We start from the raw sequence: 19,398 nt of genomic DNA, 5'->3' as shown, positions 1-19,398 counted from the left end.
TGTCACGCAGGGCTGGGCCTCAGCGATGGCAGCCTCTCCTCCTACTCAACTGTTCTCCAGCAGCAGCTATGAGCTTCTCCAAGGGAGGAGGCTGGCAGCCGCAGCCATGGAGAAGCCATGAGATGCTCCCTCGCAGCTGCCACAACGACTGCTGCCGCAGCTCAGGACAAACAACTGCTCATCCTCCTCCCCAAGTTCGGTGGCGGCACATTCTGCTTTCCCCACCACACAACTCATAGCTGGTCTATGGGAGAGCACTACAGTGGCCTGCACAAAGGAAGGGCAGGAAGCCAGCATGGCTTTCATGGCTGGTTGCACAACCAATTCCTGTAGCCAGTGGTGGAGGAAGAGGAAAGCGGGGGGAGCGCACCGCCCCCGGCAGCACGATCTCGGTGGGGTGCCATCGCTGCTGCCCCCCCGTCCACACCGGGCACCACGCCCCCACAGGCGGCATGCCACGCCCCTTCAGGTGGCACGCCATACCCCCAGCACTCCCGTCATGCCCCTGTGGGTGGTGCGCCCCACCCCTGGGACGTGTGCCAGCCCTGCCCCTACCTGCTCTCCGCCCCCCGGTGCCGGAGCATAATAAATTATAATAAATTTTTATTTATACCCCACCCTTCCCGGTTCAGAAAACCGGGCTCAGGGCGGCTAACAACAAATTTTAAACACTTAATTGATGCAACAAAAAACAGCATAAAATACAGTATAAAACATCAATAATAAATTCAGAATTCAAAAATCAATTTAGGGGGGAAATCCATCCAATAAACATTAGCTTATGAGCATGAAGCTCCGCCACTGCCTGTCGCCCCACTACTTCATGTTGCACGACCTCCATCTCTCGCCAGAGCCAGCTGCTGCTATTGCCACTGATTGCTACCCACCTACTTCAGAATACAGAGATTAATTTATCATTTGTTCCGCGTTTCTTTTTCACAACATTCTCTCTTTGGGGTGTGTTTTCCCTTTAACTTTTCCTTGAAATAACTTCAAAAGTTGTTCATTGTTGTTATACCTAGCCGGCAAGGGCTTTTTTCCTCCCCCTCCTGCTGCTTTTTCTTATTCTTCAGACTCCATGATATCTTACACATGAATATTCTTAAGGAAATAAGTAGGCAGCCGTGTTATCTTCCCTTTCCTTAACATTCTTCTTTGCTTTTTCAGTGCCTGAAAACTAATGAGGCTGAGGGGGGAAATGCTTTCAGGTGCTTAGTTTTATATTTGAATCCCCCCTCCCCCCACTCATCAAACAAAGTGTATGTCATTCTGTGAAATACAAGCCATTATTCTTGCTTGTATTTAATAACTGCATTTAGCGGAAATTTTATACTCGCGCCTACCCATTTGAATGTTTTTCCAACAGAGAACAGACGTTTGTTCTGTCTCCTGTTTATTTGAACTTCTGCATTCTGCAGAATTAATTTGGTAGAACCAGTTTAGTATCGGAAGAATGTTCAGGGTGAGCACCCAAAATGAATTGCCTGTTTACTAGCAGGTCTCATAAAGCTGATGCAGTTAGTTGCATATCAATTTGTGTTTTTTTGTCCAAATGAGATCGCAATTGACAGGGGAAGAACTCTGCTCTATTAAAATCAATAGGAGGGCTTAATCACTCCATTAGTGTTTGACAACGTACAACTTACTTTACAATTTTTATCTCATTTGTTAATGCAACCTCCTCAGGTTTCAAAGAGCACCGTGGGCCAGTTCAGCTCCCTAAATTCATAGAATCATGGAAAGGTAGAGTTGAAAAGGACCCCAAGGGTCATCTTGTGCAAGCCACGGAAATGCAGGAATCTCAACTAAAGCATCCATGACAGGTGCCTCTCCATAGCTTCTCCCAGCCTCTTCCCTTGGGCAGTTCCTAGTGGTTGCAGGAGAGCAGGCAAGGAAGAAGGATGCAGCAGCTGCCCCATGTAATATGTCTGCTCTGAGTGTCAGGCAGAGGGCAAGGCCTGGACAGGAAGAAAAGAGGAGCAGAGCGGAGAACAAGGAGTCTTGATTTTTTAATAATAATAAAAAAATGCTTTGTGTGACCGCATGTAATCTTGCCCCTTTCTAGAATTTATTTATTGGTGTGGGTGCTTCTTTATGTAAATCTACCAAAGAATAAAACAAAATCAGGATGGTTTTCTCAGGATGGTGGAGGGTGTTTGTGTGTGCTGTACAATGGTACCTCGGGTTACAGATGCTTCAGGTTACAGACGCTTCAGGTTACAGACTCCGCTAACCCAGAAATAGTAGCTCAGATTAAGAACTTTACCTCAGGATGAGAACAGAAATTGCGCAGCGGCGCAGCAGGCCCTATTAGCTGAAGTGGTACCTCAGGTCAAGAACAGTTTCAGGTTAAAAACGGACCTCCAGAACGAATTAAGTTCTTAACCCAAGGTACCACTGTATCTCGCTGCTGTAGTGGTGGCGGCACTCGCCCTTCTTCTGATAGGAAATGCTCTGCATAGAGGGGGGCAATGAACAAAAATGTGGGAATCTAGAAGGGCCAGTTAGGGGGAAAGTGAGAAATGTCCCTATGTTCATCTGAGGAATGCTGGAAGGTATGCTGTGGAAAGCCCCAAATATGGTCGGTTGTTTGTGGTTGTGTGAAGAAGACCTGAGAAGGGATTTGCACCTGGGTGTCCAACCTGCGAGCTGGATACTGTTGTTTTTTCTTCAGTGTTTTGCAGTCAGTTTCGTGAGATGTGCTTTTCAAGGGTTATGAACAAGGCTTTCCCTTGGTTATAGGAGTCAGTCAAGTGCCCAAATGGTTTTTGCTCCCCCCCCCTCCCCACTAAGCCAAATGAGGTTTCAGACAGCCTAGTCTTTCAAAACGCTATCATGAATTCATTCCAGTGAATTACAAGTTGCAAGGAATTAATGTCATAGTTCTGGCAGAAATTTCAATATAATCTCAGGGTATAATTAGGTAGTGTCACCATGGCACTAGGTTACTAATTAAGCACACCATTAGAAATTATTGCTGTTTTCAAGAACATATATTTTTAAGAGTAATTGTCTTTTAATGACTACCGGAGGGATTTTTTTTCTGTGAGGAAATTAAGACAAGCATAACCCTTGTTGGACCATAGACTTCTCTTCTAGCTAAATACATTGCACAGCTGACACAATTTTGCCCATCTTTTTGAAGCATTCATTCTTACATCCAAAACTTAGGCTGTATTCCTAACCCTACTTACCCAGGAGTAAGCCCTGCTGAATGCAACAGGACTAACTTCTCAGCAGACATATTTAAAACTGTGCTGTTACTCAATGCTTACTCCCTCTGATTTAAGCTGGCCTACTCTAAGCATGACTTACATCAGGCTCCAATCCAGTGTGGAAATTGCATTCTTCCCTGCATGCAATTTGGTTTCACTTAATGGATCCTGGCAACTGCAAATCATAGGGAAGCCTATGTCTATCATCACTAGCGAAATAAACAAGCAGTGCTTCAGTGCTGACATTGGCACATGTAGGTCGTTATCAATTTACAAAATGAGTGGGTGTGTCTTTCAGGATCAATTTCCATTCCTTTGCCCTGCAAAGGCAAATTAGGCTTAAACTCCAAATTCTCAAAATCCAGCTCTGCACAATTAACTCCCAGTCATACTACACCATTTTATATATATATATATATATATATATATATATATATATATATATATATATATAAAAAATAACCCCTCTTTATCTGGCAAAATAGGACTGAAAGGAATGAGAGGACTTAGGTGGAGCATACAAATGCATATTGTGAAAAGAAATTCATTTAGAAACATGTACAAATAGTAATTAAACAAATATTTATGGAAACTTCTTGCTTTAAAAGGGACAGGCAGAATGATGTGAAAACAGGGTGAGAGAGGCTTATGAAGAAGCACATGTGAAACTGACATGAACTGGAAACTGACCATTTAAGCCCATTCATGGGTCAGAGACTTTTCATGTGCTTTGTTTAAGGAGTTGCACATTTTTTCCCTTTGTGGACTACTTTCCATGTTGCATTGTCTGCGCAGATTCTGAAGCATATTTCTCCAGGGTGAACGTACAGCTCTTGTGGCATGACGGTCGCATGACTATTATGTGCATGTTGCCCCACATGCATTGGTCGAAGCACACTCCATTCATTGGTTTGTTTGTGAATTTGAAATTCCCATACCACACCTGTTCATCTTGGGAATTTGACAGGCTGCCAACAGATCTAAAACCACCTATACACCTATACATAAAAATAATCAGCACCAATTAACAAAGACAGCATTGAAAAGCAGCAGAAGAGAGCAATGGTTGGCTTCCACCTATGATACTAACTGGCTAAAATTCAGCTACTAGGGCTAGCAGCACCATGGGGGGGAAACAATGTAGAAGAAGAAGAGTTTGGATTTGATATCCCGTTTTATTACTACCCTAAGGAGTCTCAAAGCGGCTAACAATTTCCTTTACCTTCCTCCCCCACAACAAACACTCTGCGAGGTGAGTGAGGCTGAGAGACTTCAGAGAAGTCAAATAAGTGTGACTAGCCCAAGGTCACCCAGCAGCTGCATGTGGAGGAGTGGGGAATCAAACCCGGTTCACCAGATTACAAGTCCACCACTCTTAAACACTACACCACACTGTACACACAAACACCAGGTCAACTTAGGTTGCAGGGAGGAGATACATTTCCAAATTCCCTCCTTTAAAAAAAGTTTAAAACCCTCTCATTTATAGATCAAAGCATCCTTTCCCAGAACCTGGAGACCATGATCAAGTTTGGGAAACAGAACAGGGCTATGTATGGAGAGGCAGGCTGTACCTCATTCTCTACTCCACTGATGACAGTCGCTTCACCCATTTCTTCTTCTCCACCACCCCATTTGCTGTTGTAGTAGATGCAGCTAGGGATGGGGGCCAGGTAAGCTTCTCCTTGGGTGATGATATGCCCTGCTTTGCAGAGGATAGCCCTGTACTGGAAGATCTGCCAGTTACCTGTTTGGTGGTGATGGTGTTAGAAAGGCTGCCCTGTCCAGGTCTGGTTTTACAATAAAGAACCACAAGAGATATTTCTAGATTTGTCTGGCAGGGCAAAAAACCCAGAATAAAATTTAAGATACTTACGGACACAAAAGATAGAGGGGGATTTGCCCTGCCGGACTTTAAGTTGTACTATGAAGCAGCAGCTTTTTGCTGGCTGAAAGAATGGCTACTTCTTGAGAACACGGATATTCTAGATTTGGAAGGGTATGATAATGTATTTGGGTGGCATGCATACTTGTGGTATGGTAAGGTTAAAGTACATAAGGCATTTAAAAATCATATTGTCAGAAAAGCATTATTTAATGTCTGGATTAAATATAAAGATTTATTGGAGAATAAAACTCCAAGGTGGTTATCGCCTATGGAAGCAAAGGCCCTGAAAAGACTTAACATGGAGACTAATTGGCCAAAATATTGGGAAATTTTGGAGCAGGAGGGTGATAAATTGAAACTGCAGAGTTATGAGAAATTTAAAGATAAGGTGCGAGATTGGTTACATTACTTTCAAGTAAGAGAGGCCTATAACTTGGATAAAAAAATTGGATTCCAGGTGGAAAAATCAAAATTAGAAACAGAACTGTTAGAACCCAATGCCAAGATACTGTCAAGAATGTATAACTTGTTGTTGAAATGGAATACTGAGGATGAAACGGTAAAATCTGCTATGATAAAATGGGCACAAGATGTCGGACATAACATTATGTTTGCTGACTGGGAACAGTTATGGACCACTGGAATTAAATTTACGGCATGTAATGCCTTAAGAGAGAATATTATGAAAATGATGTACAGGTGGTACATGACCCCAGTTAAGCTTGCAAAAATTTATCATTTGCCCGATAATAAATGTTGGAAATGTAAAGAAACTGAAGGTACATTTTTTCACCTTTGGTGGACGTGCCCAAGGATTAAGGCCTTCTGGGAGATGATTTATAATGAAATGAAAAAGGTATTTAAGTATACCTTCCTGAAGAAACCAGAGGCTTTTCTCCTGGGCATGGTCGACCAATTGGTGTCAAAGAAGGATAGGACTTTCTTTTTGTACGCCACAGCAGCAGCAAGAATACTTATTGCAAAGCATTGGAAGACACAAGATCTACCCACCTTGGAAGAATGGCAGATGCAAGTAATGGACTACATGGAAATGGCAGAAATGACCGGCAGAATACGAGATCAAGGAGAAGAGTGGGTGGAGGAGGACTGGATGAAGTTTAAAATCTATTTACAAAAACACTGTAAAATCTTTGAATGCTGATGACATTGAAATGAAATGAAGGGGTTCTAGTAAATAAAGATTGGGAAAGTATAATACGTGAGGGAAATTATTTAAGGATAAAACTAATAAGAATGAATTTGCCGATCAATTTTAAAGTGGAATACAAGAAAGGGAGGCGGGTGGAAGTCAGGAAAATAAGGTAATGAATGATAAGAATTTGAAAAGAGGTTTTTTTCTTCTTCTTTTTTCCTTCTTTCTTATTTTTGTTAAATTTTTTAATATCCTTTTCCTTTTTAATTGTTGGTATTTGTTGGTGTTTTAATATGTATTGTTCTTTTTTGTATGGTTTTTTTCTTTTTTCTTGTAAAATTTAATAAAATATCATTAAAAAAAAGAGAGAGAGTAGGGGGTTTGGATTTGCCCATCAACAGCATCAACAGGGCCTTCTTGGTAGTGGCGCCCGCCCTGTGGAACACCCTCCCATCAGATGTCAAAGAGATAAACAAATACCTGACATTTAGAAGACATCTGAAGGCTGAGGGAAGTTTTTAATGTGTGACATTTTAATGTATTTTTAATCTTTGTAGGAAGCCGCCCAGAGTGACTGGGGAAACCCAGCCAGATGGGCGGAGTACAAATAATAAATTACTATTACTATCATCTTCACAACAGACTGAGCATGCACACAGGTCACCCAGCCAACCATCCCCGCTAAGGTGGGATTGTTGCATTTCTATTTCCATTACAGTAATTGTTTCCAAGTTTCCATCTAAACATACAAAGAACCAAATGACAATCTCATGCAAATCAGTGCTAATTTTGCCCTGCATTTCTTCTTTTGGAGTGATGGAGAAGTGTCACCCTGCTGCTGCCACCGCCACCTTCTCCTCCTCTTCCTCTGGTGTGGTGAATGGGTGCTGAGTTTGGGGAAAGGACCAAACATCTCCATCTCACTTCTCTTCCCCATCTGTCAAACACAATGAGCTATTAGCTAGTACACATATAAGCAGAACTCTGTAACCTTACCCAGGTAACCAGCCACAGAAATATATATATACATTTAGAGCTAGCAAACTCACTTCAAGTTATTACACCTTCTGAGGGATAAATCTGCCATGGTATGAAGTTCTTAAGCAGAAAAAGGCAGCCATAACTCTTAATGTTCTTCAACAATATCATTTTAGGGCCATCGTTGCTCAATCTCTCTTATAAATCATGCAGGATAATGCAATTCAAATGCTGGCTATTTTCCAAGGAGGAGATAGAGCACACCAAAGCGGAATGGGACAGACAAATTCGCCAGCAAAAGATCCTGCTTTGTGAAGATGACTGCCTTTCTAGCACAGATAGGTAGAGTCTAACTGCCATTTGTTAACTCTAGTGGCAGTGAGGCTCTTTAAAGAAATGATCCAGCTGTGCCACCCCCTTGATGGCACAATGGGGCGTTGAGTGCCTGTCGATAGAAAACACTTGACAAGCGCTGCTTGAAATGCTGTGCCCCCATCCCTCACTGCCCCCCCGCCCGCCCGCCGCTCTAGCTGGTTCTGTCTTATTCTTTTGAATAGGTTCCTACGTCGAGTCGGTTCAACAGAAGGTATGTGTAAAGCATTGTGTGGCCAGAGTATTCTGTTGTTTGGCAAGGGTGTGATCACATCAGCCCTTATCCATGCCAGTGGAAGGGAAGAAATAGTTAACTTTGCTGACCACAGATTTGAGAAGGAACAATTCCAGATAGTGCTCAGGAAAAATAAGTTTTGGACACAGCAAACTGATAAATCTCTTTGAGCTTCATGGGAAACTCCAGGAGAATTGTTGGTGGAATTTGGGTAAGATTCTAGTCTTTGCTATCTTCCCTATTGATCTATTGATCTATCTTAAATGTGGGTGGAGCTGTGGTCTAAACTACTGAGCCTCTTGGGCCTGCCAATCAGAAGGTTGGTGGTTTGAATCCCTGCGACGGGGTGATCTCCCGTTGCTCTGTCCCAGCTCCTGCCAACCTAGTTCAAAAGCACACCAGTTCGAGTAGATAAATAGGTACCACTGTGGCGGGGAGATAAATCACATTTCCGTTCGCTCTGGTTTCCTTCACGGTGTCCCGGTGCACCAGAAGCAGTTTAGTCATGCTGGCCACATGACCCAGAAAGCTGTCTGTGGACAAACGCCAACTCCCTCGGCCTGAAAGCAAGATGAGTGCCACAACCCCATAGTCACATCTGACTGCATTTAACCATCCAGGGGTCCTTTACCTTTATCTTAAACACCTACAGAATTGAAAAGGGAGGGCAAGCTACCCTGTGCTGTGGTGCTCCATACAGTGGAAGAAGAACCTGCAGTTGTTGATAGGGTGTCAATTTTTTAAAGTCAATTTTAATCATTTATAGACAGTTTTGGGTTAGAAATGCACAGTGGTGTACAGGAGTGAAGATGAAACACACACACACAACTTCTCAGAGTAGATGCATTAAAATTACTGAACCTAAGTTAGCTGTGTGAAGTAATTTATTACTCTGAGTAAGATTAGCATGACATATTGCCCTATCAAATAGTCACTGGCACATTACAGCATCAAGAATAAAAACCAACAGGTTTCTGCCCTAAGGATATTAAGAGGAAGGAAATATAAAGGTGAGGCAAGAGCAACAAACAAAGGAGTGAGAAAGAAGGAAGGAATAGGAGTTTTAATGGCATGAAGTTATCACCTCCAGTACATACCACCAAGACAGGCAATAGATAGATGATAGATAGATGATAGATAGATAGATGATAGATAGATAGATAGATAGATAGATAGATAGATAGATAGATAGATGATAGATGATTGATAATAGATAGATAGATAGATGATAGATAGATGATAGATAGATGATAGATAGAGATGATAGAAAGATATCTTCCAGTTTACCTTAGATGCAACATTTTCCACTTCTGAATAAAACACCTAACAGCTGGAGGCAGCAAAAAACAACAGGCAGCTTACATATTTTCCCCTAGGACCATTTCATTAAATATATATTTTATTTACAGATGTCAAGATCAATGATAACCAGTAGTACATTACCTATAATGCTTCCTGTGGTTTATGGTTATTAAAAGCAGCAAGTCAGAAGAGGGCTACAGGGGGGGAAATGTTTATTATAATAGATGATGGTGTTATAATTGCCATGGACTCTCTCGGTAGCTTGAGGCTTAACGTGAGCAAGTGTTCTGCAACCCCCTTGCATTGTATTAATATTGTTGTTGGGTTTAATAAGAAAGCAATTTACCTGCTGTGCAAGAGGAAGCTCATTGATAAATGTTATTGTTTTACGTTCCAAATGCCCCCCTTGGCAGCTGCCTTCCATGGAAGACCTAACTTAATGATATCAGGAGGGAGAAATGGAGAAGGGCAAGATGTGGATCGCTGTTCTGCCTGTTCCTCTGGTCAGAACGATGCCGCAGCATGTTTCATGACTCCCTTCGGCCTTAGAGGAACACTAAACAAAGCAGCGGACAGCAAGTAAGGAAGTCACAGCTGACTGAAGCAACTTAGCAAACCTAAGTATAGGAAGCTGGTTAATATATCCATGTCCCAAACTCCATTCAGGAGCGTGACTACTGCTGACTGAGCTGGCCTAAGCCTGGCAGAGGGGAAGGACCACCATTTTGGCCAGCATGAGTTCTACTGGGTTGCAAATCATGTGACTGAGCTGAGTTAGGGTCCAGCATAAACACCTACACACCCAGTGCCACTCCCTCCTTCAAGACACTCATTCAGCAGGGCTTACATCTACTGGTCTTGGATCAGCTGAGCCATATTTGTGGCTGAGCCAGAATATGGGTCTTACATCAGAGTAGCACATCAAAAAGGTCAGCAAACTGCTGCTCATTGGGTAGGTATAGGGAAAAAAGACAAATGCTTCAGTCAGAATGACTGCACTTGAACACCTCCAGAATTTTAGCACTTGACAAAATTCAGTGGTTTCTTCTTTGAGGAGAGGGGGAAAGGGACCTTTATATAAATCTAGTGTCATTTCCCCTCCTACTCAGTACCTGAAAAGTATGTCTGTTCCTCCTAGAGGAGAGGCAAATGGTTGAAAATCCCTCACCTGTGTGTTATTATTCACCCACACAAATCCATTCCGTACCTACGTATCGTCAATCACAGCTGCAGTCATATTTGAGAGCTATACCAGATTATTACTCATTTAAAAAACATCATCCCCCCCCCCACTTGATCTACCATCAAAACTCGGGCTGAGATGATTAGAAGTTCTGAAAAGCATTAGGACTGACTGAACAACTGTTTGTAAACCCAGAATTTTACACGCACGCACACACACACACACACACACACACCTCTCACAAGAATTCCACAGGTCTACTGAAAAAAGACCACCACATCATGCCAGAAGAAGAAGAAGAAGAAGAAGAAGAAGAAGAAGAAGAAGAAGAAGAAGAAGTGGTGTTTGGACTTGATATCCCGCTTTTCACTCCCCTTAAGGAGTCTCAAAGCGGCTAACAATCTCCTTTCCCTTCCTCCCCCACAACAAACACTCTGTGAAGTGAGTGGGGCTGAGAGACTTCAGAGAAGTGTGACTAGCCCAAGATCACCCAGCAGCTGCGTGTGGAGGAACGGGGAAGCGAACCCAGTTCACCAGATTACAAATCCACCACTCTTAACCACTACAACATGTCTGTAGCAAATGCTATTAGGAATGAAGGGGTTGCACAGGCCTGAGGAAGTGGGTCTCCTGCCTATTCTTGGCCATTGCAAGGCTGAGGGGGGTCTCAAGGAACAGAATTTTGACTCATTGTAAGAACTGAGAGGTGAATGCTACTGTCTGTTCTGTTCTTACTATCTGCAAAGGGGCTTGGGAACTTCAGCAAATGCTATCAGGCAAGAGGGGAAGTTGCAGCGGTCCGTGGGGGCAGTACTGTTCTTCACAATGACCTGGAAGATTCAACCATCATGCTGCTGAGGGAGTTGAGGAAAATCACAGCACTTCAGCCTATCACAACATTTCTGAGCTAAGATGAGGGGAGAGACCACGCAAAGTCTCATCACACATTTCCCAGCCCCGTTTTTCCGCTGGCCAGCCACACAGCCCACCCTCAATGGTAAGTGTGTCTATTACCCTTGGAATCTCCCACCGCTTGGAGATTAGGGTAGTGTGACCTAAACCTGGAACTGCGAGAGATGTACTACAAGCAAGGCAATAAGTTTTTGTTGGGATTTTTGACTACGTGCTATCTGATGCAGCTTCCCACAAAGGCAATTAAGGAGTTGGCCGAAGGCCAAGAAGACTGAGCAGAGGGAATTATTCTGCCTAGAGATATGGGACCTTGGATACAACTCTGCTATTGGTCGAGGTTACCGACATAGGCATGATGACTCATGACTTTCCTGGTTGGTTGGTTGGTTGGTCAGTGTGTGTTCTGAGAGTTGTTGGAGTTTGTTCAGTGAGAGAGTTAAGATCTGTGTCTGTATCCTGTATATAGTAACTTGTGATTCTGCTGTAAATAATAAACCTATAAGTAACCAAGTTACTAGTAGCAGTGTCTTGTTCCTGCTTCATCCTGCCTGCAACTGACTGCTTCTGGACATTCTGCGTATGCTCTGCTATATTCAACAGGTTCTGGCTAAGATCCTTCAACAGTTTTCTTGTGGGTAAATAAAGACACTTCTCTGTCTTTGCAGCACAAACTGCGAGGAACTGCTTGCTTCCTGTCTGTGAACAGAGAACTTCTCTGGTAGCACTTGCACTTATACAGGAAATGAGGCTGGGAAAAAGAATTTAAAATATGGATGAAGAGATCTGTGATTTTAAAATGCATTACTTTAAGTTTTCACTATGGATCTTTCCATACTGCATAACAAATATATTTAAAGAGCCAATTATTTGGCTTAACTGATCTTTATGGTGCTGAAATTATTCTTTTTATTCCCTTTCCGTTACATAGTTATTGCTCAATATAAGGTCATTTGAAATTATTGCTCCTTTTAAAGCCACTAAGTACTGCAGAGGTGATTGTGGGAAAAAGCATCTGAACAGCTTTAGCTCATAGGTAGGAACAACAGAAAATAATCCACACTAAAGTCAGTAAGGGGAAAACTAGCCCATATAAACACTGGAGGCAGCCATGTTTGCTTTGTAGAAAGCTCCCAGGTGAGTCTAGCTCTTTGTGCATTGAATGCATACTGCGGCAAGCTCAGATTGTAGGCAGCTGGATTCACAGTTTGAAAGGTAAAAATAATAATTAAAAAATGGAAAGGCAACATGAAACCTTCAGACCACACGAGTTTTAAAGTTTAGAGGGAAGCGGGATAGAGGAACCACAATTGAGGGGAGTCATCAAGCCATCCATGACATATCCGCTTAGCACATTGGCCAGAGGGACAGAAAAGGGAACTTACACTCATAGTCACCCATTTCAGACTTTTCACCCAACATGCAAGTGGAGTGGAGAAAGGGGATATTTAGCTTACATAATACCCCCTACACACATCCTTGGAATGCATGGAGGACAATTTCTGATGGGGTTTATGTGTTGCTGCTAACTATGGGGGAAAAGAGTTGAGTAGGTAGGATGAAAATTTGGAACCAATGGCCCTCCAGTTTGCACTGGACCTCAACTCACAGCACCCCCATAGATTCCATAGTGTTGTAGTTCAGCAACAGCTGGAAGACAGCAGGTTCCCAATCATGGTCCATTAAAATGTGTTATAGCCCTTGAGGGTGGCACTTGTAAATGGAACTAGATCTTTGAAACACCTTGAGACCTCAAAGTTCTCTCTCCACGACCCTGCAAAAACACAATCCATTGAGCATTTCCCCATTATTGCATTTACAGAATCCTGGCTTGCAAATGCCATTTCCATGTTTTTGGCATCCAACTCAGAATGCTTAATTTCTCTACATAATTACCACAGTACACAAAAGAGGCTTTATTAATAAAATATATGGCAGTAAGCAGTAAAATAATCTCACACAAAAAAACTAAGCCAGCAGCTCAGTTTGCTTTGAATACTTCCAACTTGGCATTTAGAGCAAAATAAATTTAACACAGCACTTAAAATGGTGCAATTAAACCTTATTATGTATGACAAATGACTTCATTACCGAGTCAAGAATAAGATTTTTATTTTTTAAAAAAAAATTTAAGAGAGAATATTTGACTGAATCCAAATTCGGAATATCTCTGACAAAGCAGGGGAAGAGCTACAATGTCAAGCTCGGTTGAGATGGGATGGATGGATGAAACTGTGAAGAGAGAGTTTCCTGATGAGTGTTTCTCTATTTCCTGTGCAGATCTGGCAAAATTCAGTCCTGTCATTCCATTGCTTGAATTTTATTTTTTTGGGCAAGCTTAACTCAGAGAGCTCAGCTGGGACGACCTCTCAATTTGCCAATGACACTGCTATCACAAACGCTGGTGGAGAAATCTTTGTATTTCATTATGGGAGGGGGTTAATGAGATGATGAGGCATCTGATCAAGGCCTGTATTTTAAAATGAGCTTAAAGATATATTTGCAAATGTTTGTATGTTTCATGCCAGGCACAAACCAGCTGGCTAAGTACTCTGGCAGTTGTTTATCTTCCTGCTCCCCTGGACAAGGGCCCCCCTGATTTATAGCAGTAGCAGGAGACAAGTTTCTCAAAGTTGTAAAAGGGAATTACAGGCTGGGAGCAAAGGTTATACTGACCCTACATATTACAGAATACAATCAAGCTGCAAAAACACTAATTAAGAGTTGGTAAATAGTAAGATTTATTGTTTAACAGAAAATAATACCATGTGCCTCCCATCAGACTCTAGCCATATTTTCCTAAAGTTAAAGGGCAAAGAGCTAATGGGAAAAGCAGCTGGCTGGGAAAGGAGGGTGTAAACTGAAGAGGCTTCTTTGAAGCTGTTTTTACTGAGTTCCTTTTTACTTTTGAAAAGGCATTTTCTTCTAAAAAGCTATCTATGTTATGTATGAGATTTGTTGGCTTAATGTAATTATGCAAATGATGTAGAAAGTAAGAAATGTTAGATTCTTATGTTAGATTCTTATTTCATTGATAGTGTGTGAGAATGTGAACCCAAGATCTCTGTTTAGATAGAATGTAATACTATGAGCCATCTGTTTTAGCCATTTGTTTTGGAATGCAGGGGCAACAGGGGCAAAAGGTGATCTGGTAATTAAGGTGCCTTGTCGAGGCAAATGTAAGATATATGGCTACTTGTCTGCCATTTATGGATAGAAGGAAATATAGCTCTTTGTCTCCCATAAAAGGTAATAGGAAATGGGTGTATCTTTTATGATTGGTTCTAGCAAACAGCCAATAGGAATTTCAACCAGGCTGATTGTACAGAGGCAGCCAAAGGAGGAGCAAGGGGGCTGGGCTGAGGAAATATAAGTGCTGGCCATCAGGGCTGAAAGGGGCAGAGCTTTGGTAACCATACACCACTGTGCCTATCATTTATTTGTCTGGCAAATAAATTATTATTTTAGTTTCTCTATTGCTGCATTGAATATTTCATTCCAGCTAAGTGTTAACCACAAGCAGGGTGCTACAATGACTCCCTCCTTTCTGCAACTCTGCAAACTCCCAGTGTTCATGTGGATGCGTTCGTCTGGGGTCTGTCCCTCATCGTGGGATTTCCTCAGGATGGTTTCTCACAAGTTTTGCACTCGGTACAGATTCCCGAGCACAAAGTACACGCCTGCTGCCCTCACTGGGAAATGTGTTTGCATGTATTATTTGCCACTTGCTTTCAATATACATGGAAGCGGGAGCTTGATCTCTTCCCTGTCTCTTTCCTTGGTGTATTTGAAAGGAACTAGTAGTGAATAATACATGCACATGCCCTTCCCAGCTGATTCCAATATGCATTGCTTTGTTCTTGGGAATCATCTCTTCTGAATACAAACTGAAAGCACAATCTAAACTGCTATGTGAATATTTCCATCCCACTGCTTACTCTGAAGAATCCAATGAAAGCCGGCCTTCCTGGAGAAGGAAAAAGATCACAGGTTCGGCATGCAATAAGCGCCTATTAGCTAGCAGCACCAAAAGACAAACAATCTGTAGCTGTTTTCTTAGAATCATGACTAATGGAAAGTGTGGCTTCCCCATGGATATTTTGCAATCACAGTATCGTGTGTGTGTGTGTGTGTGTGTGAGAGAGAGAGAGAGAGAGAGAGAGAGAGAGAGAGAGAGAGATTTTTATTTGGTTTTACAAAAATTAGTTTATAGCAATCCAAATTTCATATCCATATTTTGAGATTTCTCCAAATCTCTGGACTTCCCACCTTCTCCTCCATGGGTCCTATTGTACACCGTCTCATCTGCGTATTATTTCATAATCCATATTTTGTATCTTTCCATATTGTCCATGGTATTTGCTGCATTACAAGTGTTGTTAAAATCCTGCTAATGTTTTCATCTGCTTACAGTGGTCTCCAAGATAAATTATAATCCCCCCCCATTCTTTATTGAAGTTTTGGTCTTCTTGGTTCCTGAGCCTTCCGGTCAGTTTTGCCATTTTCGCATAGTCCAACAGCTTGGTTTGCCATTCCTCTCTGGCAGGGACTTTGTCTTCTTTCCAATTACATATTTATTTATACCCCACCTTTTCCCCTGATTGAACTCAAGGCAGCTTCCTGGGAGGAAGCCACATACACAGTGTACCCTGGGCATACTTCAGTTGGAGAAAGCAAGAAGCAGGGAAAGCTTCCTTCCAATCCTCTCCTTGTGCACTACTGCTCCCATGACTTCTGCATCTTCAGAAGTCAGAAGGCAAGTGTGTGAGTTTATTTTTGGAGGAGGAGTCTGGCTGGGATAGCATTCAACAGCATAGGTATAGATGAGTCAGACCATTGGCTCATTTACCTTAGTATTGTCAACACTGACTAGCAATGACTCTCCAAGATTTTAGGCAGGAGTGTCTCCCAGCTCTACCTGGAGATGTCAGGGGTTGAACGTGGGATCTTCTGCATTGCAAAGGCAGGGGCTCTTACCAATGAGCTGTCGATCCCAGCCACCAAAGGACTGCATGGGCTGGCAGGGTTTGGGAGCAAGCATTTTTCTGAGCACTTGCCTTGGAGAAATGATCCAAGATCTTCATTAGAAATGAAAGATCTCAGACAATTTCCAAGTTAGTACTAGGCAAGTTTCAGTTAGCTCACCCATCTCCAGTTGAAGTCCATAGAAACCAGAAGTTCTACATCACCTCCTTTTGGTCCAATTGGTCATTCCCAGGACATCAAGGGACACAACATTCTACCATCTTCTTTGTCACCCACATTGAGCACCAGAAGAAATATAAGAGATAGGGAACTCCACCTGAAAGGTTTCAACCTGATTTACAGACAGGGAACTCAATAGGGCATCCAAGCACCGATCAGCAAACTGGGTTCATCATGTGCCATCAGACCTTAACCATGAGACACTAACCACCATATCAGGTCAATAATTATGAATTGATCTCTATGTCAGGTTTCGGTATCATTTGTGAACATTTCCATGTCTAAAACTTCAGTTTGTGTGAAGATGAGTTGGCATAGATCCTGAATTAAGAAGAGGCCCCCTAGTTGGAAACTGTCAAAGGCGGAGAAGTTCCTCCCAGTATTGCAAAATACCTTTATCCATATCTCTTGGAAAAATCCATGGATCAGACATTCACAATTGTCCACATTTCACTCTTCTCTTCACATGCAATAAGAATCCTAAACTGACTCTGATGGTGCATTTGAAAGATGCCGCAAATGCATAGCTTCAGAGCAGTCTCTGCTGGTGCTGACAGCAGCAGCTGTCATATTCAACAGAGAGAGATCCCAAGCTTCAGAAAACCTAAACAAGGCTCCCCTTCAGTCTGAAACAAAACGAGTCTTTCTTGATATGAACTGAAGTGAAGCCAGCCCCCTATCTGAAGTGGGTTCCAAGGCAGATTTTTTAATCTGCACATCCCATGACACTGCTCAAGTTATTTCCAAGATGCATTTTAATCGCTTTTTAAGGAACCATCAGCAATGACTGCAACAATCCTTCTCATGGCTCTCTATTTCTGCCCTGGAAATGTAGCAGCTGAGAGTTCTGAATAAATAACCGTCCAAGTAATCCAAGAGGGCTTGGCCAACAATAGGGCTGTCCTTAAAGCTGTTTGTACATTTGGTCCCATGCATCACTTTAAACCGCAAGGTACCAAGAGACAGCATTGATTGTTAAATAAGTAAATAAATAAAACAAACCTCACAAGCATTCTCACCGGAGTAGTTTAATGTAGTCAGGGATGCAGGATTTAAAAGAGGGTATATCAATGAGAAGCGGTGCCTGAGAGAAATTAAAGATTACAAATGAGGCTGGGATATTCAAGGATATCAAGGGAGCCTTGAAATGAAATGCCAAATCAGTGCAGCTTGCTGGGTTTCTGCTACTTTCTCTTTTTCCAATTAGGAAGAAACATGGAATTTGTATGCATGATGAAACTAGGAATTCATCCAATAGTTTTATCAGGAGCCATTTTCTGGTCCAACAGACTGGTGTGATTAAGGCACAACATAGGTCTGTAGCCTATGGGATACCATTGGGTGACGCAACCAGCAAATCTACTCATTTTTCCCCCCCAGTTCTCTGCAGTTAGGGAGCTTGTGACTTCTCTTCTGATTCCGTATTATTATTATTATTATTATTATTATTATTATTATTATTATTATTATTATTTTATGCTACGCATTTAAGGGGATAATGATGTTGGCGTTATTATTTGTGTTTGTATGGAATATGCTTTATATCACTGTTTTATGCTTTAAGTGTTTCAGTAGAATTTTATTGGGTTATAGTCAATGCAAGGCCTACTCAGAGTAGATCCACTGAAATTAATTGACATGACCAACTTCAGCCAATGAATTTCAATGTAGAATATTTTCCCTTTTTTATTGCCATTGTTAGCTGGCATGCATTATATTTAGAAAGGGGCAGGTACAATTTTTTAAAGAAAAACAAATAATTTTTCACTAAATAAGTATTTCTAACTACTATAAAATTTCAAATTTGAGGGGGATAACAGTGAGTTCTTATATATTTATAGGGACTGGGATATTTTTTAGTCCAGTATTCACAGAGGCTGCAAAATGCCTTCACAACTAATGAAGCAGACGGGGGGGGGGGGCAGGGGGCAGCCCATCAAAGCCAACTCCTAGGAGCCAAGGGGTCTTTGCCCCCCCCATAAAATATTTGAGGGGCCTTCCCCTGCAAGCTGATGAGCATTGCCCTTCAAATGGTGTGTATGCAGTGCAATAATAATAATAATAATAATAATAATAATAATAATAATAATAATTTATTTATACCCCGCCCATCTGACTGGGCTTCCCCAGCCACTCTGGGCCACTTCCAACAAAATATTAAAATACATTAATGCATCAAACATCAAAAGCTTCCCTAAACAGGGCTGCCTTCAGATGTCTTCTAAAAGTCTGGTAGTTGTGGTTCTCTTTGAGATCTGGTGGGAGGGCGTTCCACAGGGCAGGCGCCACTACCAAGAAGGCCCTCTGCCTGGTTCCTTGTAACTTGGCTTCTTGCAGTGAGGGAACCACCAGAAGGCCCTCAGCGCTGGATCTCAGTGTCTGGGTAGAACGATGGGGGTGGAGATGCTCCTTCAGGTATACTGGACCGAGGCCATTTAGGGCTTTAAAGGTCAGCACCAACACTTTGAATTGTGCTCGGAAATGTACTGCATCACGTGGTCAATTGTGTGGCGTGGGGCTTACCTGCCCCCCCCAATATTTTAATAAACTTGGCACCCCTGGATCAGCCTACCTCTTCCGCATAGAAACAAAGTGTTGGAAACATGCCAAATCTTTCAAAATGAGGAGCTGCATCCGGAACATTGTACTGGCTCCCACTCGACGAAGAACTCAAACCCAAGTTGCGGTTTCTACCCAAATGCTGTTACGCTGAGTCAGTGCATTATATATAGGCAAACTGCTGTTCAAAGCCACAGCAGGTGACACTGGCAGAGACCCTGGTCCAACAATGATACACCCTCTACAACCCTGCTTATAAAGGAAAGAGGTGGGCACTTTTCCAAGAGGGCTGAATCAGTCCCATCTGTTCGTACCTGCATTGTCACCTCTGTGACCTGAACAACTGAGGATGCATTCTTGCCTTCTCAGAGGCACAAAGGACAGGCAGGATAACTATCC

The sequence above is a fragment of the Podarcis filfolensis genome (assembly GCF_964270895.1).
Source record: "Podarcis filfolensis genome assembly, chromosome: 3".
Taxonomy (NCBI): domain Eukaryota; kingdom Metazoa; phylum Chordata; class Lepidosauria; order Squamata; family Lacertidae; genus Podarcis; species Podarcis filfolensis.
This window is presented reverse-complemented; position numbering follows the sequence as displayed.